Source organism: Lepus europaeus, chromosome 17 (assembly GCF_033115175.1).
Source record: "Lepus europaeus isolate LE1 chromosome 17, mLepTim1.pri, whole genome shotgun sequence".
NCBI lineage: Eukaryota > Metazoa > Chordata > Mammalia > Lagomorpha > Leporidae > Lepus > Lepus europaeus.
This window is the reverse complement of record NC_084843.1, coordinates 6,650,675-6,669,126: the sequence shown is the minus strand read 5'-3', so window position 1 is coordinate 6,669,126 and position 18,452 is coordinate 6,650,675. Positions and strand designations below refer to the sequence as shown.

The window sequence follows — 18,452 nt, the reverse complement described above, 5'->3', positions numbered from 1 at the left end:
AAGGTCCCCAGGCCCCTGCTGAGCAAAGCCAGAAACTCACGGGTCCAGCCCAGGCCTCCTCTCTCAGTCCCGGATGCAGCACAGAACCAACTTGGGTACTTGGAAAACACCAAGGCTGGGGTCCTACACCCACGACGGATGCATCTTTTTTTTAAACCTCCACAGGCAACTCGACTGTGCAGCCAAGGTTGAGAAGCATGCTGTGGCTTTTGGAAACAGGGGTCACCAGGGCCCCAGCCCTCTCCCATAAATGAGGACAACAGAGCCAGTCAGGCCTGCCTTGCTGGAGAGGGGTCCCGGCTCCCCTACAAAGGCCGCCACGAAGGCAGGTCCCTGCCCAGCCCACGCTGCCATGTGCCCAGTGTCCCCGCGTTGGTCTAGGACTTTAGGCATGTCAACAACAAAAGTAGGAACCTGGGAACCTGGGAGAGCAAGCACCACAGCCTAACTTACTTTGAGACGTCTGAATTACAAATGCAAACGGTGAGGGGGAGGCGGGTGATCCTGGGCATCGCTCTTAGCAATCTCTCTGAATGGAAAATGGAATCCAAATCAACGGGGATGCTTCCAGCAAGCTGCCAGACTTATCTCCTGTTTCCCCCAGAAGGTCACTGGGAATAATTACATTTGCTCATGAAGCTGTCTTTTGTAAGGGCAAAGCAAAACATTTCCGGCTCCCCAATTCAGGCACAGCCTCTGGTCCTACAGAATCCAGTCAGCACCCCACCACTCTCTCCCTACCCCAAAATAGTCACAGGAAAGGGAAGGGGTGGAGAAGAGGCAGTTAAAATTTCTAAGTTTCCCTGCGGTGTTAACGAGACTAAACAAAATTTATGCTTTGAGATAAAACAGAACCTAGCGCCTCTATCTTACGAACACACCAGCAGCCTGTGTGCTACAAGCAGGCTCTGAAAAGCCAGACCCCCTGCTCCTGCTGCTGGTTTCCCGGCCTTGCAGCTGTGCAGCCCTGGGCCGGTCGCTGGGCCTCTCTGGGCCTCCACTTCTGCAGTTCAAACTGCAGGCTTGCTTGGAGAACTAGATAGTGTGTGCAAAGAAAGCCCCGGGGCTCAGGGCGGGCCCTGAACAACCAGCCGGCAGGGCTGCTGTTTTTGCCTTTGAACCACCAGCACACACTCTGGCTAAATCTTTGGGAAGCCGGTTACACCAGCACGGGGAAGAAGCTGTCCCTTTGTTTACTGGGAGAAGGAAAAGAGCAGCAGGGCAGGCAGCAGTCAGCCAGCCACCGCAGCCCGGGGTCAGGCGGGCTGTTTACCAACACGATTCCCTTTCAGTCCCCCGAGAGTGGCACTGTGGACAAAGTCCCTCCGGGGACTCACAGATGCCTAAGAGGTGCCGTTGTTTCCATGATGTGCAGGAGGCTGCGTGGTCTGGCCACGCTGCCGCCACCCCCACCCCAGACACACACACCATGCAAAAGGCAGCTCCCCGTGTGGCCCCCCACAGAAGAGAGGGACAACCGTTACAGAAGCAGGGGTGCCTGTCACACTTCTCTGTAACCCCTGACGTGATGTGAAATTCTACAAGGTAGACTCTTTGAAATGCAAAATCGCCCAGAGTCCTTCAAATGTGTTTTTATTTTCTTGGGTTCGAGAGGCTGCTTTCAGACCCACCCATCAGCAGTTCCCCTCTCAATCAACCCACATTTAACAAAAAAAAAAAAAAAAAAGAAGAAGAAGAAAACACCAAGGACGTCTCTATTTGTCAGAAAGCTCAAGCATTTCCCGGTGCTGCAGGGAACAAACGTCTCGTCCTGAGCCCCAGCCTCGCCGTCCCTCCATGGCAGCCTGAACCGATGGCCTCCCCAGCAGGCTCTGCTTCCGCCCCGACGAGCCCCTCACCAATTCTGCTGCTCAGGATGACCCCGCAGAACTTCCTCAGACCCAAGTTCGGGAGGGTTCAGACAGGCACCACCGAAACCACAGCCTATGATTTACAAGGCCCAAACTTTGACCCAAACCCGTGTGCACAGGAGGTTTGCATTAAGTATCAAAGAAGGTACCTTAAAACGAAGTTGTTGGGCAAAGAAAATTACTTCACCGTAAGAAGAACCCTAGGGAACAGTAACTTGCTTTTGAATATAGACTTTTCCGTGGCAGGGGGGCCATTAATCATGTTCATGTAAACTGCACTAAAACAGAAATTCTCTAAGCAAGTCTCAGGGCACATCAGCATATCTAAGCCTCTGGGTTACTTTCCAAAGTTCACATCCCAGCATGCGAGGAAACTACTGTGAAGGGGGGTCAGCCGTCACGCGGTGGTTCAGTCCCCAACTCTAAGTCACAATAAAGGTGACATAGCAGCCCGGCAGAAAGACTTCCTGGAGTTAGGCAGGCAACAGACGCAGAAATTAACCAGTGAAGCAGGTCAGTGATTCTGGAAAGTGTGTGCACTGAACAAGTTTAGACAGAAACTCTCCCTGGATGATGAGACGTTTAAGAAAGGAGCCGAGGGAGACCAGTCAACATTCCTCACAGCACCCACGTCCCCTGGCCTGGCCCTGCTTTGCAGGGTGCAGCACGGGGCAGCAGCTGGACCAGGCGAGGAGGAGGAGGAGCTGGGCCCAGCTGAGCTAAGCTGCACTGGGCCCAGCCAGACCCAGCCATGTGCTCCGTGTTGGCAACAAACCGGTTCTTTCAAGAGAGGAAGTCGGACAAAAAGGACAGCTGCAGCAAAGCAGAAGCCGAGGGGCACAGTCTAGCGAAAGCCCGGAGGTTGGGATTCTCCCCTCAAGTTAAAAAAAAAGAAAGAAAGAAAAACAAATCCCCTTGGGGGTTTGCAAGGACTAGTTAATCTATGAAAGTCTCCCCCTGGCTGGATCAATTAAAGGCTGCCCCCCCCACATCTGCTCTCCATCTAAACCCGAAACTTGTGTTATCAGCATATTACATAACAAATTATGCCTGCAGGTTCTTTTATTACACATCAGAGAGGTGAGCATGGTGGTGGTAATGATGGGGGTGGTGCTGATCTCAGTACCTGCTGGTTTCAGTCTTCTTTTAAGGGCGAGAACAAAAAGTTTTCCACACACAAAGTCACACTGTCTGGAGAGAACATCAACAGAGCGCCCAGAAGGTGGGCCCAGCACGCAGCAGGGCCCAGCTCCGTGCAGTGGGGGAGAAGGGTGTGCTTCTGCAAGGAGCTCCCCAGCGTCCCCTGCTGCCAACTCCCCGCGTTCATCCAAGGCCCCCTCCTCTTCAGCCTCCCTCCTGAAGGGGAGGACAGCTGGCCGGCCTTTCTTAGCTCCACTCCAGGGCCAGGCGCCTGCTCACTGGGCCCACGTGCGGGACACCCAGCCCACCAGGCTTCTACAGAACCAGAGAGTTGGGGAGGCTGTGGGATAGTGAAGGGAGAAGACAAGACTGAAAGATGCCATGAGAAAGAGCCTAGGAAACAACACCGGAGCTTCCGGCGAGATGTCAGCTTCAGTGTGGCCACCACCACCACAATGTGTCTTACAGCTCTTCCAAAAAGAGCAGTATGTACTTCCGGAAGGCCATGATGTACAATATACCCTAAGCTGAAAACAGAAGGGAGCCCTGATTAAAAACATTACCATTCAAAACAGTGCCCGGACAGGGCTGGAACGACGTCCAAATTCACTTCTGTGGCGGTGGCACCGCTGGCTTCTCCTTACAACTTGTCCTCGAGGTTAAAATGACTGCACATCAAGCTCATCTTCCAGGGCGGGGGTGAGGGGGTCAAATAAAAACTCCGGAGGCAAAAGTATTCCAACTGGTTTTGAAATCACCTTGCTCTCTGAAGGAGCATTCCGGAGAAGCAGCCTGCGTGAGCCCTGCGGAATCTGGCTCAGCTCCCTCCAGGTCTGCAAGGCTGAGGGACAGCCACCAGACCCCGGTAAGCGCACCTGCGGAGCCAAGGACAGCCCACATCCCACTCGGAGGGACCTACCAACTGGACCTCAGTCCGCAGCTAAGGAGCGGTGGGAACCTGCATAGCCGCAATTCAGTATCCAAACTGTAACCGAGGCAAGCTACTGTCAAGTGGATAAATTAAAATGAAACCAAAACCCGGCCGGGTCAGGAAGTGCGGGTAAGGGGGCGGCGGGGGGCTGCCTGCATCCCCTCCGGGTCCTCCAGCCAGGTGGAGCCCAGGATCTGCAGCCTCCCCGCCGGTGGGGTCCGCCGGGGACACGGAGCTGGCGTGTCCTATGCAAGCCTGCTCAGATGCTGTAAGCGGCACAGGACGCTCGCTGGGCTTCCCGGGCCAACAAACAATGCCGTTCCGACTCCTGCGGCAGTCAGCAGGACACAGTCCCCTTCCTCCACCATCCGACGATTCAGCAAACGTGGTCCCCGCTGAACCGCGGTCCGCACCCCGCTCCGGCGAGGCGGCGGCCCCGACGCCCTACCCAGGATCCCCGGCCGGAACGCGGCGCACCGCGGGGGCCGCTTCCCCGACACCGCCGAGCGCGGACATTGTACCGTACGGGAGACTCGGAGTGTGGCCTATAGGAGGCAGAATCCCATTCATCAAATGCTGCAAGAAGCTTTTCTTTGTTCACCGTGGTTCTAAGTACAGGACGTGTGAACGGACCCGCGCGCCGCGACGAAGGCAGCCCGGCATCCGCGGGCGTCCGCGCGGCCGCCGCTGCCCCAGCGCCCCGGCCGGCTCCACGCGCATTGTCCGCGGCTCGCGGGCGCGTGGGGGCTGGGGACACTCGAAGAGGCCCTCGGGGCAACGCCAGCCGCGCACCCTCCTCAGGCTCTGGGTGTCCTCGCCGCCTGCCTCTCCGCCCCAAAGAAACCCCACGGAGGGCACCCGACTCCCACGGGTTTGCAAACCCAGGATCAGCCAAAAGCAGGCTCGCCAGCGTGCCTGGGCCGGACGGCCCTTCTCGCCATGTGCAGACGCCACGCCGGCGCGGGCGCCCCCACTCTGCCAGCCCAGCCGTGGCCACCCGCGGGCTCCCCAGCTCATGAAAGGACGCCCCCTGGCCCCCAGCGCGGCCGCCCCGGCCGCTCCCGGCACCGCGGAGCCCGCTGCTGCGCGCCCGCATCCCGGGGCCGGCGGGTGCAAACTTCCACGAACAAAAGAGTTGTCTGCAAACGATGCGGGAACTTCGGGGCGCGCAGAGCCGCCAGGCTCCCGGGCTCGGTGCCTTCGCCGCGGTGGCGAATCAGGGCTTAAGCTGAGACGTAGAAGACACCCCCGGCGCAGCCGCCCCGCGCCCCCTCCAGTCCGAGCGCTCACTGCCCGCAGCAGCCCCGCTCGCTCGCTGACAAGTCCCACGCCCGCACCGGGGCGAACTCGGCGCCCCCAGAACCGCCCGATCCAACGCCAACGCCGAGAGCAGGCGGAAAGAAGAGAACCGGCAGTATGAAGGGTAAAGGGAGAAAAGGCGAGCCCAACGCGCACGCCAGCCGGGCTCCCTCCAGACTGGGGCCGGGGCGCACACGAAGGGACCTCCGCTGGAGTCACCCCCCGGCCGCTGCTGTCGCCGCCGCCGCCAACCGGCCCGGCCCCGCTTACTGTGCGCGGCGGGGTGCTCTGGGCGCGGGCCCCGTGCCGTCACCGCCGGCGCTCGCCAAGTCGTCCGGGCTGCCCGCCGCGCGTCCGCCGCGCGCACGCTCTCCTGCCGGCGCCGAGCGCTTTGTAGCGAGCGACTCCCGGGGAGGAGGAAATCGGCTTGTCACTTCCTGAACTGTTTGCAACTCGTCCCTTTAACCCGCCCCGGCCAGGCCGCCCGCGCCCGCCGCCGCCGCGGGGCCGCCCGACCGCGGCTGCGTGCACTGGGCCCCGCGCTGTGCGGGCGGCGTCGCGGGCCTGGGCGCTCGGCGCGGCGGCGGCGGCGGCGTGCAGGAGCCGGGCGGCGTGCGGCGGCGGCGGCCGAGCGTGCAGTGCGCGCAGCCGCCGGTGGGCGGGGAGTGGGGGGGTCGCGGCGCGCCGCCGGCGGGGCTAGAGGGCGTCCTGCGAGTGGAGCCGCGCGCGCCGCGGGCCTAGCCCGCGCCTGCGAGGCCCCGGGGCGAGGGAAGGGGCCCCGGCCCGGCCCGCGCCGCCTCCTCCACTGCGGCTGCCCGGGCCCTGGGCCAGGGACCCCGCGGGCTTCTCCCCCGCCCCCCGCACAGGCTGGGTGGAAGCCCTGGCCGCGTGGGCTTCAGGCGTCCGGCTTCCGGGTTGTTAGGTGTCGGGAGGTTTAAAAGAGCCGAGCATTCCAGCGGCGCGCAGGGCGGCAGGCGGGGGGCAGGGACCTGAGTGTTGTCACAGCGCTGGCTCGCTCACTCGGGGCACTGACCGAAATAAAGGAATGTGTACTTCAGGAGCTGCATCCAAAATACATGCACCCGGCGAGGGACGGATCTGCGGTTGCTAGGCAGAGGCAGAGCGTGTTTGGTTCTGTAGCGGAGGATGTTGACTTAAGTTCAGGAATGTAACCCTGATAGAGTGAGCAGTCTGCACTGTGCGGCTCACCTGGGGGAGGAGGGCGCTGTCTCCCTGGTCCAGGGAAGCCCGAGTCCCCCGTTTCTCGTTCCTCCTGATGTATGTTATGTTACTGGCCTTGCATCCAAAAAGAGAAATTTAAAGAGAAAGTTTCAAGAAAGAACTCCCTATGCATGTTTTGTGTTCTCCTTTGCCAAAAAAACAAAACACCTCATTACTTTACACGGATTGTGTCTGCACCATTTGAATGCTTCCATTCATAAATCAGGAAACTTTTTCTGTTGCTTCTAGGAACATTTAATTGGTTTTAATCCAATGTTTCAATCCCAGTATCAAACATAAATGAACAATTAACTCCTTGAGCTTGTGTGTACTGGGGAAACTATTACATTTCATGACTATTGCTGAAATATTTCAGCTTGTCACCACACTGGGCCCATTCTTTTCAGAACAGTATGAGCTAACATCTCCTTTCACACAAACTACAGCTTACTCCAGGGATTCCTGCTGCAAGATCAGGATGGACAACACTCAGAATAAAAGGACGGGAGTTTATCTAGTACATGATGTGGGATATGTGAGTATGTGCTTCAACTAAGAAAGCCAAAATGCCCCCATATATATTAGACTAAGACACTGACATTTGTACCAGTGGATATTTTTTTATGTTACTAAGGGCCAGTTTTGAAAGGAGCAGTACCAAGCGCCTAGCTGGAACAAAGCAGGCAGGGGGGTAATCTGAGATTGCTACTACACCTAAAGAAAAACACCACCGGGTCCCCAGGCCCTCCCATCCCGCTATCACCTCGGCCTTGCAGAGCTGCGAGGGCATGGTTTAACTTACTGTTTATGAGGAGGCCTAGAGTGACTCCTGCTGGCAAGCACTCAGTCTCTCCCTGCTATTACTAGTTCATCAGGTCAACTTAGAAAACAAGATGCAGGGTCCAAAGCCTGGAAGCAATTATTGCAGCCATTATTCTTGTTGCTCTCAGGATGACTTTAGTCTCACAAAATTCCAAGGAGGGTAGTTACGGCAGCTCCTTTGCTGTAACACCTCCTTTCCCATCTGAAGCAGCCTGTTTTTCTGGTTCTGAGGCCTTCTTGAGAGTGCACAGAACTGAAATACCAGCTTAAAAAGTTGTGCTGCTAGCAATGAATAACTATTTCTCATTTTCTAAATTTGAACTTTGAAACGTTAAAAATATACATCAAGGCCTGTGCCAGCTTAAGCTTCCATAATACAGTTGCTTCCCACCTGATGCAAGGTAAGGACTTACTTCTTAGTGTCAATCTCTATAGTTCTTTATTATAAAAACTCCTGTCCAAAAGACTGTTGGATTAGTTTTGCAAAAATCAGAACAGCAGTTATAAACTCAGTGCAACTCAGGATTCAAAGCTCTGCAAGCTACAACTGGGGGGAGGGGAGCTAAACTGTCTACCTTTGTTCAATCTTAAACGGTCAACCAAATCAAAACCAGATTTAAGAGTACAACCAGACATCTAAACACAAATTCATAGGCCAGTTTAGGAATAAATCCATAAATAACCTAAAAACAATCACTTGTAACTTTCCCATTGGCATCGACCAACATGAACCTAAGTCAAAGAACACCTCTAGAAATACAAAACGCAGGGGTTACTTAAGAGTCGATTACTCCACATCCAATATGTAAAACCCAGGGATAAGGCTCAGCCATGTGGGTCCCCTGGCTCCCCCTAAAAAGGACTGCCAAACAGAGGGATGCTTGAGTGTTTAGTATGTTTCATGCATCTACTCCAAACTGGGGTTTAAACTGAGTACCACTCTACGCTACAGCTCCTCCATTCCAAGCTGCAAGTCTTAAGCAACAGGAGACAATAAAGGTGTGCTTCATTAAGAAAGGGTGTACCCACCTGTAACTTGTATCAACAAGCTAATAAAAGTACTCGCCCAAGCACACTGTGCAGAGGAGGCTAAAGGTTGGTTTTTTGTTTTGTTTTGTTTTGTTTTTTGACAGGCAGAGTTGATAGTGAGAGAGAGAGAGACAGAGAGAAAGGTCTTCCTTTTTGCCGTTGGTTCACCCTCCAATGGCCGCTGCGGACGGCTAATCGCGCTGATCTGAAGCCAGGAGCCAGGTGCTTCTCCTGGTCTCCCATGTGGGTGCAGGGCCCAAGGACTTGGGCCATCCTCCACTGCCTTCCCGGGCCATAGCAGAGAGCTGGCCTGGAAGAGGGGCAACCAGGATAGAATCCAGCGCCCCAACCGGGACTAGAACCCGGTGTGCTGGCGCCGCAAGGTGGAGGATTAGCCTGTTAAGCCACAGCGCCGGCCTAAAGGTTGGGTTTTGATACACACAAGGAGTGTCGTGGGTAGTTAGGGGGTGTTTTACTTTTGTGCTTTTAGAACTAGATAAACGTGATGTTCAGACAACAAAGAGCAAAGCTTTGAAGTTTGAGCCAGTAAATGTTGTCCAGTTTTTCCCATCAAATCTATCTGTGCCTATGGTTGCAAAAAGAGCTCAACACTAAACAATTATAAACTGGGTTGACAGAATAACATGCTATTCTTCTTGGACTAACAAAGTGAGCTAAACCAATGTCAAACGTGTCATACACTGGCCCACAGCAGAATGCAGATGCATGTGTACTAACCCCTTTGTTCGGTTTCCAAAAGCCACTGCCTCTGTCACAACGTGTATTAAAGGCCAGTCATTCACATTTCACACTGTTATTTCTACATCTGAAAAGATCTTTTTTTAAAGCAGAACCTTTTAAAATTGCTTATAATACATTACGAGAAGACAGACATCACGAAACCTACCTGAAGCACTTTTAGAGAGACTGGCTACTGAAAACAAGTTAGCAAAATATACTTCTTTGGAAAATATGCAAAATTCCTGGTTATAGATCGAAACCAAAATACTGACTCTACAAAGGGACAATTTACATATGTGGATCTTATTCAGAAAAATAAGTTCTGTAATCGTGCCCACATCTCTGTCCCTCTGAACCAACAGCACCGCCTGCTGAGCACATTACAGCACACGCATCCTCTGCTCCTCCCTTTCTCTTCTCTTTGCCCACCAATGAAATGCGTCATACCACTGGATGCAATCTCTCTCTCTCTCTCTCTCTCTCTCTCACACACACACCTTATCCTTTTCAAAGAAATACTTTGGTTCTTGGAGACAAAATTACTTTTTGATCCAATAACTAAATAAAACAAATTTACTTATCTTCACTGAGAAGTAAGCAGAGCAGTGAATCTGATGACACCGATCTCATTCCTTTGATGTAGAGTGAGAGCGCAAAGCAGCCTGGAGAGGAACGCCTATTGAAATCAGAGCATGCGAAGCCACACAGCTTTGTAACTGAACGTCTAGCACCATTGAGGTACGAAAGCACGCCAGCTGGGGCGGCATTGTGCACCACAGAGTGTGGGTTGCAAGCCTAGGTCCTGAGCACAAACCCTGGTTTCCAAGTTGGCAGGTGCTGAAAACATAGCAAATGTCACGCTTGCAACTCACTAAAAGGGAAAGTTCTGGGTAAAGTAAGCCAAAAAGAACACAGCAACAGTTAAACTTATTTCAATTTGATAGTACTGGTTTTTTCTTTCTTTTTGCGTGGTTAATAGTGGCCACTGGTCTTATGTGCTAAAGAAAACACAGGCATGAAAAGCAGACTGGAGTTTATGCAGAGTAAATAAAAAGAAAAAAGAAAAAAAAAACACCTAGAACTATAATAATGGCTTTTCATACACTACACTTAAAGTTCCTGGCATATATGAAACTTACTAAATCTATTTTACTATTCTAATAATAAAATTCAAAAGCATAAGCCTTGATCTATTTATGATCTTAGGTGAAGTATACTCGTTATTATCACATGGTTAATTCATATATAATTTATTTTGCCTCAGTTACTCCACAAAAAGTAGCTAAACAATAAGTGAGAATATTTTCACATTGCTATGTATGTTGAACTTAATTTAGAAATTATTTCAACTGGGGCTAGAACTGTGGTGTAGCAGGTAAAGCCGCTGGCTATGACACCAGCATCCCATATGGGTACCAGTTCATGACCTGGCTGCTCTATTTCCGATTTAGCTCCCTGCAAATGGCCTGGGAAAAGCAGCAAAAGATGGCCCAAGTGTTTGGGCCCCTGCATCCCATGTGGGAGACCCAGATGAAGCTCCTGGCTCCTGGCTTGGCCTGGCCCAGCACTGGCTAATTGCAGCTATCTGGGAAATGAACCCAGGGATGGAAGATCTCTCTCTCTGACTCTCCATCTCTGTAATTCTGACTTATGTATTTTAAAAAAAAATGGACTTCAACTGTACATCCAGACTAATAAATGTTTGTTATCATCTTCAAATGCAAACCATTTCAACTTTTTTTTTCTAAAAGATTCTTTAATAGAATTCATATTTAGTATTTGAGATACAAGCCCAAACTTTATTTTTTTCTCTTCTGTCCATGTAAGTCATTGTCTCATCTTCCCCAATGATCTGCTCAAAGTCATGGCTATCCTGTCTACTCCCCTAAAATTAAACTGAGTAAAATTTCACTCTCATTAGAGAGGAAATTATGAAACTAGATAGTTTGTGATTTCACAGAGCTTAAATATCTAGTCTAAAGACTGAATCATTTCGGATTTAAAATACTGAGGGGGAAAAAAAATGAATCTCTGGTTCTAATGGGAAGAATATTGCTGGGAGCAGCAGGAAAGGAACATTTGGCCTACAGATCAGCCTGTGAATCTCCCAGCGCTCCTCAGCAGCTTGTCACTCTGTTACGTTAACCAAAAGCAAAGATCTTCTGTTTTAGTTCATACCCATTACTGTTATGAAAGACTAGCCTTGCCTCCTTTGTGTGTGCATACCCTGCAGCTATAGGTTAACTATACCTGAAATTTAAAAGAATTTCTAATAATGAGAAGCTGTCTGTTTTTAAATAGCTTACAGCTCTCTTAACTTTCACAAGGGAAAAGTCAACTAAGACAGCAACATGACTCTAGCTAACATTTCTATAGTCATACTAAGCACTCTTGAGATACTCACTCCTACACCAATAAAAAGGTTAAAGAAATAAACAACTGAAATCAAAAGTATTCTAAACTAGCATAAAAACAGAGTCAATATACTTCTACATACAATATTGCTAGTTCCTGTATAAACTAAGGACAAATAAGACAAACCAAGATATTACTCACCTCCAAATTTTAAAATGCCGCTGTGATGAATGGCAGAAACATGATACACTGATCAAATAAATCAAATATGCATGATGCAAGGTAGAGACCAATCGTAAAAATCTCAGCCCACTGCCTCCTAAACAGTCAGTGAAAGACTCAAATCCAACTCAACAATTTTCATTGACTCCAAAGCTATCAACTTCCTAATCCAAGGTCAGCTGGGGACCTAAGCTTAGTTCCCTAGTTTGCCTTGGCATTCAGAGCTTTCTAATATGGGAAGCGCACTACATTTTTGTCCGTTTGTTTTCAAGTGTAGTTACGTTAATATTTTCCTCTTAGACAGACAGACAAGGAAGGAAATAAAAAGGGGCAGGCATTTGCCCACATGCCTGGGTTTGCTCCCAATCCCAGTTTTCCGCTGAAGAACACCTTCAGAGGCAGCAGTGAAGGCTCAAGAAATTGGGTTCCTGACACCCAGATAAGAGACACTGATTGCATTCCTGGCCCCTGGCTTGGCCAAGCTGTCACTGATATTTGAGGAGTGTTCTCTCTCAAATAAATAAATAAATAAAAGAATGAATATGTTTTCCCTCACACCTACATTTATTGCTGAATAATTACAACTTAAGAGATAAGGATCTAAACCTGAAAGGTAGTCTTAGCCTCTACTGAAACACATCATACAGGACATTCCTGAAAATCTCACACTATGATATTAGTCCTCTTTTCCGAACTGCATAAAAAAATGCTTCGGCACCAGCCCTGCACAAAGGCTAAGGAAGAAGGAACTGCACATAAAGACTTCTAAGCAGTTTTGAATGGCTCACCTGTTCTGGACTCCTCCTCCTCTCCTCACCCTTGTCACCTCAGAACACAGGCCGCAGTGCACAAGGTGTACAATTCCAGTTCCAATGGAAGAAAGGTCCTCAGGGAAAGAGTATTTACTGGAGCTGCTCATCGACTGTCCCGAGACCCCCCCTTTGAGGTAAGGTCTACCACAACTGCTTCTCTCCCCACTCTAGCAAGTTGCTTCAAAGAAATGGACTGAAGGGAACCCAACCTTAAATAAGGACTGTTAGCGGGGGCCAGCGTTGTGGTGCAGCAGGTTAGCGCCCTGGCCTGAAGCACCGGCATCCCATATGTGCACCGGTTCGAGACCCAGCTGCTCCACTTCCGATCCAGCTCTCTGCTATGGCCTGGGAAAGCAGTGGAGGATGGCCCAAGTCCTTGGGCCCCTGCATGCACACGGGAGACCTGGAAGAAGCTCCTGGCTCCTGGCTTCAGATCGGCACAGATCCAGCCGTTGCAGCCAATTGGGAAGTGAACCAGCCGATGGAATACCTCTCCCTCTCTCTCTCTCCCTCTCTGCTTCTCCTCTCTCTGTGTAGCTGACTTTAAAATAAATAAATCAATCTTTAAAAAAAAAAAAAAAAGAACTTATCTACTACATATTAGGCACTTCGTTAGCCTTTAACAACTTCAGTTTCACTGCAGGGATAAGCAGTCACAGGGATAAACTGATACTACTTTTTTTTTTGAAAGTCAGAGTTACAGAGAGAGGTAGAGACAGAGAGAGAGGTCTTCCATCCACTGGTTCACTCCCCAGATGGCTGCAACGGCCGGAGCTGCACTGATCCGAGGCCAGGAGCCAAGAGCTTTTTCCGGGTCTCCCACGTGAGTGCAGGGGTCCAAGGACTTGGGCCATCTTCCACTGCTATCCCAGGCCATGGCAGGGAGCTGGGTCAAAAGAGGAGCAGCTGGGGCCAGAACTGGTGCCCATATGGGATGCCGGTGCTTCAGGCCAGGGCATTAACCCACTGTGCCACAGTGCTGGCCCCGATACTACTCTCAAGCTTAACTTCTGCACAGCATATGAGGGCAGACATCTCAAAGCCTGGCACTTTAGCATGGTAAATTAGGTCATGGATGAGCGTGTAGTTTGCATGTTTAGGGCAGAGAAGAACCCAATCAGGGATCGCTTCAGATGTCATGATTTTCCATAGGCCCAGTCGTAATCTCAATCTTTCTATATATAAAATGGAAGTGGAATGGACAAGAAGATGTAAATTCTGAGTTTCTTGGTAAACCATCTCTATGGTGAAATGATTACAAACTGAATTATCAAATATGAATCACAGACAATATTTAAATCTAAAGTTTAGTTTTAGATGGAAATATTTGCTTCAACTATTTTTTTTCTTTTTTTTTTTTTTTATTTTTTATTTTTGTAGGGGAGAGCGCGAACACAGTCCCCCACTACCACAAATTATGCAGTTGAGTTTCCCACATTTGGGGAAATCGCAGGGGTCAGCACATCCGGAGTGCAATGGATGAGCCTCGCCCTGGGAAAACCACCTTCGTGATCATGGTATCTCCCCTGCCAGGTAAGTATGCTTCAACTATTTTATGTACATATATTTTTGCATATGTAAAAACAGATACAATGGTTTGAATCATCAAGTTACTTAGCAACTGATATTTAACAGAGTATTTAATCCCCCAAGACACTAGAAACCTATTTTGTGGACTTTCTTCGTCTATCCTCTGATTGATTTCAGGCTCTATCATAAAGACCTAACCCACAGCGGGATTTGTTGATGGGGTCACAGTGAGGGAATGGCCATGAGTAGGATCCGTGCCCCTAGAAGGGCTCCCCTGCACGCAGGGAGGATGATGGCAGTTTGCACATGTCTTGCCAGCACCTGAATCCCAGCCTCCAGAATTAAGTAGTAAATGTCTACAGTTTAAGTCACCTGATCTCTGGTATCTAATTATGGCACACTGATCTGATAAGAATGGAGAACTTTAAATTTCAGCTCCTGTATACCTGGTTTTACAGAGAGAACAACTGAAAACCCAAGAAGGAAAGTGACTTGCCCAGGTCCAACAGTTTTCTCCAAAACTGGTGTTTGGGTTTAAGCCCACCCCTTTTATTTTTTAATTAAACACCACACAGACACACACATACACACTGCCCAAAGCTTTTGAAAAACAGTGACCAGAGGGGCAGGCACTGTGGTGCAGCAGGTTAATGCCCTGGCCTAAAGCGCCGGCATCCCATATGGGAACCGGTTTGAGTCCCGGCTGCTCCACTTCCGATCCAGCTCTCTGCTATGGCCTGGGAAGGTGGTGGAGGATGGCCCAAGTCCTTGGGCTCCTGAGCTCGCGTAGGAGACCCGGAGGAAGCTCCTGGCTCCTGGCTTCACCCTTTTAATCTAATTATTGTTTAATTAAAAAACCACATTAATTGACACTTCCAACTACAGAGCCAGCAGAATTGTGTCCTATCATGAACAAGCTATATTATCCGTTATTTAACCCAACTGTCTTCACAGAATCTTCCCTGCTAGGTCTGCTGAGCTTACAGGGCAGACACACAGCTCAGACATGCATGCCTTGCCTCTGACTGCTTCTCAAAAATTGACAAATATTACTGTCATCCAATGTGACAGTCAAAAGGCAGTTTCACTGAAACACAAACAGCCCTCAAAGGTTCTACTTATAAATAACACAATATGTGGTTTTCACTCACAATTTCAGGCCTTTCTTCCAAAGCTTGCATACAGCTCTCTAATTCAACCCAGTACATTTGATTAAACAACATATCAGACTCCAAGTAGGCTTCTTACTGAAAACACGGAAGGAAAATCTAATTATCAGTGCAGCCAAATTTATCTCATTCCCAAAATCAGCAGAGCAGGGGCTAGATGCTGCCCCAGAAAAGCCGGCGGATATGCAGCATAAACTGCTCTTTCCTCCACTCTTCCTCTCCCCCACCCTGCAGCTCAAAGTTCCATGGTTGGAAATTATCCTAACATTTTTTCATCTTAGCATGTTTTTCAGTCAGGATGTACTAAAATTAGATGGGAACAAAGCACTGACATTTTCATATGAGCAGAGGGGTTAGAAGGCAAATGGGAACTGGCACACCCACACTCTCCTGCAGTCAGCCTCTTCCTCCCAAGAAGCCAACTGCAGGGCAAGTACAACTGCTCCACGCCCATCGCTAGCCTGCCCTCCTCACGGACTGGATGATAAACTCCTCATCTGCACACACGTTAATGAACACTGACACAGTTCAGAGTCCCTTTATTCTACCAGAGTATTCTTTCATTTCTTTCTAAGTTATTCTGCTATCATCCAGGATATGCTAATTGCTAGATGATGTGCAAATGTTTACATATTTGGGAAAACAGATGGATCAGATTCTCTTAAGAAGCTTCTGGATAAGCATGCACAATAAAGCTCACTAAGAAACTGATTTGCTGATGAAAGAATAACAACACATGTGTAAAACTTAAATATGATCATTTCTTCTGAAAAATAAAAAAATGTAGATTTTGGTTTTTTTCTACCTTCCTTTAATAAGCTAGGCAAGTAATTTGCAAGTATTTTAAAGCACAACTGGTCTCTAAGTCTTGCTTAGGAACAATATCAGCATGACAAAAACACATTCTGCCAGCCTACACACCCATTTTTGAAGTTCTCCATAAAAGCAGGATATTGATAGATGGATGTCTTGAGAATTATTCCTAATTTTTTAATTTGGTTTCCCTGGGCCTAAACTACAGGTCCTCACAGTGACAGCTCAACATTCAGCTAGAGAAGCCCTTTTAATCATTGGTCTAATACAGTGTGTGGCAGAGATTTTTAAAACTCAGTAAACACTGACTCAGGCTCTTGTTTTTTTCCTTCCCTTTTTTTCACTTTTTTTTTTCCAGGTTACTGGAGCCCATCTTGACATCTAAGCTGGAAATGAATGATCTTTCAACAACACTCCAGGGATTTTGCTAAGGTCATATTCAATCATTCATTAGGCTTCTTACCCATTGCTTTTCAGAGTTCCATTGTAGAGCTGGTTTTATTCAGCATTTATGTAGCCTGTAGGCTTGAGTATTTGTCTGCTTAATGTTGAGTTTCATTTCTATGCACCTAAAACATGAATCCTTCAATTGACCAAAGAATTTCAAACTATTCTTTTACTTTTCTAACAAACTGCATGGTGTGTATGAAGAATAAATTAGCATTAATTTTCTTCCATTAACTGTTAATAAAGCATGCTCATGTACTCCCCCTTCTTCTAAGGACATCTCTGTTTGCCTGCCTTATGGAAAGAAATGATGAGAATTTCCTAATTTTTCCCACTATGCAACCATCTTTCTACTTGGTGCACTGCTCAGCCTCCCACAGGCAGGCAGCCCTTTCCCAGTGGAGTGTATTAGACAAGACTCCCTTCAAAGCCCAGCAGGAATTCCCACTCAAAATCAGCTGAAGAGGTTACTACATGGAACTCAGGACACTTGGTCTCTTGCTCTCAAAACAGAGGACTATCTCTGGAGCACACAGATGCTAGCTCACAAAGCCAAAAACAGTATTCAACACCCAGGTCCCTCCCCTAAAGACAAACTGTTCACATTTGTACTATCTCATTGTAGGCCAGCAGACAAAAAGACAAGCACACAGACAGACAGCCACACACACACACACACAGTACAATTATTTAAGAGAACATAAACTGAAATGGAAAGCATGTGAACATGGGTGGAGATACTCTTCCTCTACATAGTAATTTAAGGTAAATTATTTCAAGTACATGAGAAACTTAGTAACTTCAGTTTCTTAACAATTCAGGTTTCTGTTATATCCTGGATGAATGTGAATCATAAAGTACTGCATTACAATATCACAGAAATTTTAAAAGCACAGTATTCATTAAAAACCTAAGTCTACTGTGTATGTTTAGCTCCGTTTTTCCTTCAAAATAAACAGATTACATGCGTATCAGAGAAGAAGAAAAGCAAGCTCCTTGCTACTACAATAGGATAAAAAATCATGCAAAGACAGTTTGTACTGACTTTAAAATGCTTTAGTCAAGCTGCCAAGAGTGGTGTCAGGTTTGATTCTCACACTTAAATGCCAGTCCCAAAAAGCAACTCTAACTGTGCACCTGGCTTAAAACAAAATGTTCTGAAAACCTTCTATTTGTTAATTGGTGTAACTGCCCATTCAGGCCTCAATTCCCATTGGACTTGCATACGCACTTCCTGCACACACAAGTGGCCTGTTATGCAGCAATAACATCATAATGAAAAGCAACAATTCTGTGCAGGCTCCACTGAGAAATCTCGTTTGCATTTCAAACAAGTTTCCTCAAAATAAGTGTCTTTTGATTAAAAAAAACAATTCCAACTTCTTATCCACAGAAAACAGCATTTACTACATAACTTACTATATAATTATGATTTAACAATACTGAGTTTAATAATAATGTATTTAAAATGTGTCTCAGTAACTTGGGGACATTCACTGGCCTGGTTTTTTAACAGTTTGATATTATTTGAAATTAATTTCTTGTTAGCATTTTTGGACCTTTCATTTGTTCGGATGTCAGTCCCCAAGAGGCTGGCTTCCAGCAGGATTAAAGTGATAAGGGGGCTGACCTTATCAACAGCTCGGGAGATTCAAAACAAAATGCCTTTCCCTCTGCAAATGGAACAAACCCCGCATGGCAACTCAAGGAGCTGCTCAACAAAGACTCACTCCAAGCTTTCTGTGAATTGAAAATGTTGTTGTCTAGTCACACACAAAGCCCATGTTGTTGGATTCATGCTTTAAAATCACATACACTTCACACTCCAAATTCTGAGACCACTTATCTATTACTACATTGGAAATGAAAGACCGCCAACGTTAAAGCAGCAGCAAGGCCAGACCTCCTCAAGAAATTATAAAACTGCATGCTTCTTTGGCTTAAGATCCCACATCTCGAAAAACAACATAATATTTTTTTAAAGTTTAAATTGTACATATTCTGAAATAATTTCTCACTTTTTACATGTTGAAAACAAGACCTATTCAGA

General features: G+C 48.2%; 1 non-coding gene across 1 annotated transcript; it reads right to left on the bottom strand.

Annotated features, from left to right (window-relative positions):
- Positions 1 to 13,820: 13,820 nt before the first annotated feature.
- Positions 13,821 to 13,984, bottom strand: LOC133776451 (U1 spliceosomal RNA). Its single transcript, XR_009868397.1, has one exon. It is a non-coding gene; the product is annotated as a U1 spliceosomal RNA (small nuclear RNA).
- Between the last annotated feature and the right edge of the window lie 4,468 nt (positions 13,985 to 18,452).